Genomic DNA, 5,651 nt, shown 5'->3' with positions numbered 1-5,651 from the left:
TTAGTTAGTATAGTTTCTCTTGATCATTTTGAGGTTTATTTAGATAGTCATTTCGTCAACAAATATCATTTTCAACAGGTTTGTTCTTCACTCAAACGAGTTATATATCACTGAAACGAGTTATATATCACCGAAATGAGTTTATATCATTTTGTTTTTCATTGTTTGTCTCTTGGTCATTTATTTTTATATATTTGTCTCTAGATAGTCATGGCCAATTCGACAAACACCTCCCATACAACATCTGCTGCAACATCTGTTAATACAAATCATAGAAGAAAACCTAGAGGTGCCACGATGTATATCAAGGTGAAAAAAGCCCACAAAATCGGTGTTTGCTATTTAGTTACAGTTGATGCTGCAACCGACAGGGCTTATGGTGAACACACTGGCGATTTTTTGGGTTAAATTGCATTATATGGTAGAAGTAAAGTGAGCATTCTGATAGATAGTTGATACAATGTTAAAGAGAACTTGAAAGACGTCATATGGGAAGATCTTCAGGTATTTTATGATTTGTTTGCAAGTATATATGATCATTTACTTTTTGTTTAATACTAATAATATCTCTATTGTGTAAACATAGGAAGTGTTCATTGTTAGTCTAGATGATAATAATATGAAAAAGAATATGCTTAGCATTGGAAGGGATTTAAGACATAACTCACCAATGATTATATTAAACATGGAGAAGATAAATAAAAGCATCCATATGATGTGTATTCATTTATTGATCAAGATGTTTGGGAGAAATTTGTAGAGTCTCGTGCCACTCATGCCTTCTTGGCAAAGAGCCAAAAAGGAAAGGAAAATCGAGCTAGAAATATCTACCCACATAGATTGTCTCGAAGAGGATATAGAAAACTTGAAAATAATATGATGGAAGAAAAAAGAAAATAATGGGAGGAAGAGATGAGAGGTTCTATAAGTCTTGATCACACTCCATATCCATCATCACTTCACAAGAAATGGAAGAGGGTACGTCAAAGAAAAGACGACGAGTTCACATAAGATGTTATGCGTGAAGTGGCTCAAAGGAATGTAAGTAAACACTTTTTCAATAATATTTATTTTAGTTAATCAATTTGTTAAAGATGAAATTTTATATGTGTTGTAGGATGATCCGGTTGAACAAACCGAAGCCGGCCTCTTCACTCCTCAAGATCGTCATGACATCTTGGTAGAAGCGATTGGAACTGATGAGTATTATGAACGTGTTTATGGTCTTGGAAGAGGCATTGGCTCCAAGGAATATTTGGACCATCTAAATCATCTAGATACAAAACCCGTAAGGGAGGTACTAAAGAGATTGTTGTTGTTGAGTTGGATAAGGAATGAGAGAAGCAGGATATGAAGTTGGAGGAGGAGAGGAAGGGGTGGAGGGAGCAACATGATAGGAAGTTGGAGGAGGAAAAGGAAAGGTTGTTGTAGACGGTGCATGCGAGTGTCTATAAGGAGAAGGAGAAGCGAGAGAGGATTCCTTAGGAGAAGGTGTTTGAGAAGTGCGTCCGCGATATGCTTGAGGTATAAGTTATATGTTGTTATTATTGTTTGCGTATTTTAATTTTGGATTGTATTTATGTTTTTTATGATACATAAATTGAATTCGTTGGGTCTATTAAGCTACACAAATTAAAATCATTTGGAAATCCTTGAGAATGAAGTTCAAAAAGTTACGGGAGGTACAAGCGCGAAAGAACTTTTATCTGCCAACCAGGGCAATATTGAACCCACACCGTCAAAAGTAGATAACATGGAGAGACTAGGAAGGATCATTGACAATATTCCAGACCCATGCTTTGGTATTAAATTAAGTCATGATTCAACTCAGTTATTCGTACTTTCTAGGATTTCTGTCCATGAATTTTTATCGGGAAATATGTACCTAGACAATTCCATATTATAATTTGGTCCTCATAAGTATAGTTTTTAGGTTGATCTCTATTTATGTTCACACGTTCTTCTACTTTAACATAAAGATTTTCTCTTGCAGGTACATCCATGAGTTATGTATTGAAAGAAAATCTTAAAACAAGTATTGCATCTTAGATCTGGCGCATATTGGTCTTACTCGCGGTTCAACAAGAAACAATATCCTTCTTTACTTAAAAGATCATTTGAAAAGGAACACCAAAGATTGTTATTTTGTCCCATTTTACCGCAAGTAAGTATGTATTAATTTGTTTTTTCATTTATAAATTAATTTTATACATATTAATTATTCTGAATGTTTATATAATGAACATTGGCAACTAATTGTTATATGTCCCAAGAAAAATATTATAGATGTGCTTTTCTCATTGCACTCTGAACTGCCTGAAGAAGTGGTTAACCCTTTGAATGGGTAAGTGGTATTATTTTTAACTTTAGAGTTTGATAGTTTTTATTCATGTTTAATTTTAACCAACATATGTAGAGTGATGAAGGAGTCTAATGCACTCAAACACAATATACATGGCAAAATGTCAGTCTATGTTTCCTCAAAAGTAAGTATATTACTTGTGTTTTTTGACATTATATTATTTGTGTGTATTAGTATGATATAAATATATGAAAATTATTTGTAGTGGCGAAAACAACCCGACATTCATTCATGTGGATACTATGCTCTATATTGTCTCCACGGGCATTACAAATGGATGGATGAAGCATAAGATATTAACTTAATCCATATCTTCTTAAGTTCATGTTGTTGTTGTTAGCTTATCATAATTTAATTTTTCTTCTAATTATAGGAGTTAAACAACAAAACATCATACTCAAAAGAAGATATGGATCACATCCAATCACGTTGGGTCAAAGCCTTTTTATCTTGTTATGATTCTTTAAAACAATAGTTTTTTCTTGGTTGTAAATGTGTAAATTTCCTTAATTTATTTTGTACAAATATTTAAATGTGTCATTATATCTTGATGATCAGAATAATGTAAATTTTTGACCTTGCTTTAAATGATAAGATAGATTCCAATTATGTCGCATATTTTGTAGTTTTTGTGTAAAAATGATACAGGCACATGAAACTAAGATTTAAAACAATGTAAATTTGATATTCATTGGTTAATATAATTATAATGATATGATACAGGACAGTAAAAATGATACATGTAAAATTATACAGGTCAATGAAAATGATACATGGAGTGAAAATGATACAGGCAAAAAATGAGATTTTATCCCTCAGTTATTACTTAAAATCGAGGTAAATGAATACCTTATTACCTCAGACTTTAAATACAACCGAGAGGTATATGGTACGTACAACAAAATTTTAAAAATAAAAAATATGCAGCTAATGGGGATCGAATCCATGACCTTTTTATTTCTAACCTCAGTTTTAGAAACACTGAAGTAACAAGTGATTGTTTTTCAAGTCGCCCTTTGTTGTCTCACCTGTGTAGCCGAGATTAAATGCATTTTACAATCGATGTTAGATGTGTTATTTATAGTGCTGCACCTATCAGATTTGAGATTAATATTAACTCCTCATAGTAAGATCATCAAGTAGGATCGATAAGATTCTAGTATTTTTATATAATTTAGTGATTCTATATGAATCGAAAGATTTTATCTATTTTTAAAATTATTTATAATACTTATATAATCTAAACAATAATTTAATTAAATAGATAAAATAATTTAAGAACTAAATTGAGGATTTTTTTCAATTTCTTTTTCGATAAATGCGCACATGTAATTTGATTGCAAAGCTTGGCATCCAAGTTAAGAATAAACAAATAAACAAATAATTGATTTAAAACTCTATATAATGATAATAAGAAAGTTACAATATAAAAAAATGATTCAAAATTTTATCATCGTAATTAGATTTTTTTACATAAATAATCCATTTTAAAAAAAAAATCCAAAATAACCCGCATTTCAGATGATTTTCTAAAATAACCCACTTTGAAGAACTGAAGCCAGATAAATTGACGTTCTCTCTCTAAGTTAAAGAGGTGACACTAATTGGATTGTCTTATGCACCTAGTGTTGTCAATCCAATTGACGCTTATGTGTTAGGTTTAAGAGGAGACGCCAATTGGTCTAACACCTATTTGTGTTGTGTAATTTTTTTTGAAAAACAATGTACATTTTATATAAAAGTCAAAATCGGACCAATTAGTATTAATATTAATATGCATTTACATACAAATATCAAAAATACTAATGTTGTTGACCAGGATGACCTAACAGAGCTCCGGAACCATATCCCCTAGCTACCCGAACGCGTGACCCTAACCCACGTTGATGATTCACCATAGGTGTTTGAGGATTTGAAGGCCTAGGAACATCACTACCACATGCAGGAGATTCCTAAGATATTCAGACAAATGCGCATAGTCCTATGTATGCAATGAAGCGCTACCCTCATAACTGAGTTCGTGACCCATGTGTGAGTAGTTGGTTGTGTTTGAGTTATTGGAGGGCGATCATGATGATTGAAGGGCGACATTGGTGTGAATGATGCGTCAACGAAATGTTGAAATGATTGTTATGGTGTTTGGTAGCCATATGGTTGTTGCATATTTTGGTTTTGTGATGTTTGGGCTTCTTGGCTATAGTAGGATGAGGGACGATTGATGTTAAATGATCGCTGAGTGTTTTGGATAAGGTGGCTATGGTAGGGTGATGTGCTGGGTGCATAACGATGTTGGGTGTCTGAAGGAGAAGAGTGGTCCATAACGCAGCGAAATTTAAAATTTCTCCTTTAGTGATCCTTACGAATGGGCATGATCAGTGATAGAATCGTTACCTCTTGTGGAGATTGTAACCTTTGATGCAGATCTACGGAGCGACCACGAACGTTGAAACGACGACAACGCCTCTACTCAGTCCACACAAACGAATTTCTTCAATCTCAGTGCTAGCTGCTATGAATGAAGGCTTTGAGTGAGAGAGAGAGAGAGAGAGAGAAACGAAATTGCAACTGCACAAATGCTCCTACACAAGGGTTCTATTTATACAACCACTTGTGTGGGCTGCAAGCTAAAAAGCTCACTCAAGTGTATGTGGCCCATATCTTATAATATGCCAAAATCACTTAAGCGCGTGGTACCTTACCATATTTCGTATTCTACTTAAGTACACCGTACCTTACGATGTTCTACAATTCACTTAAGTGCATCGTACATTACGGTATTCCTTAGTTACTCTATCTCTTATCAATCCGTCCTTTTGTGTGTGACCCTGTAGGTTTTCGCGACATTGACAATTATATTAAATCACGTATTTAACATAATAAACAGTGAGCGGTATCTAGCAACACATCACTGCTACCCAAGACACGAAAATGTCATGTCATCTGACAAATCCTTTTGTGATAATACTTATGTGTATAATTACTCTTTTGCCCTTATGTCTATATTGAACACAAGGCATAGACTGTGTCATCCTTGTCCAGTTCAATATTGGGCCCATAGACATTTATCCTGTTACGCAGGATGGGCAAATTTCATCTAGGTCACTCATGTCCCTTAGCATGCTTCGTGGAGTACCCATCAATTGTCTTTATGGTCATCCAGTTACGGACAATGTTTGATCAGCAATAAGGAACTCGACTCTACATCTAGGGTCCATAGTGGTTTCAGGTCGAAGGGTGGTATACACCATTATCACCATGAGAATAACTTATGACACTTTGCATAACATTC

Source organism: Lathyrus oleraceus, chromosome 5, assembly GCF_024323335.1.
Source record: "Lathyrus oleraceus cultivar Zhongwan6 chromosome 5, CAAS_Psat_ZW6_1.0, whole genome shotgun sequence".
Taxonomy (NCBI): domain Eukaryota; kingdom Viridiplantae; phylum Streptophyta; class Magnoliopsida; order Fabales; family Fabaceae; genus Lathyrus; species Lathyrus oleraceus.
This window is presented reverse-complemented; position numbering follows the sequence as displayed.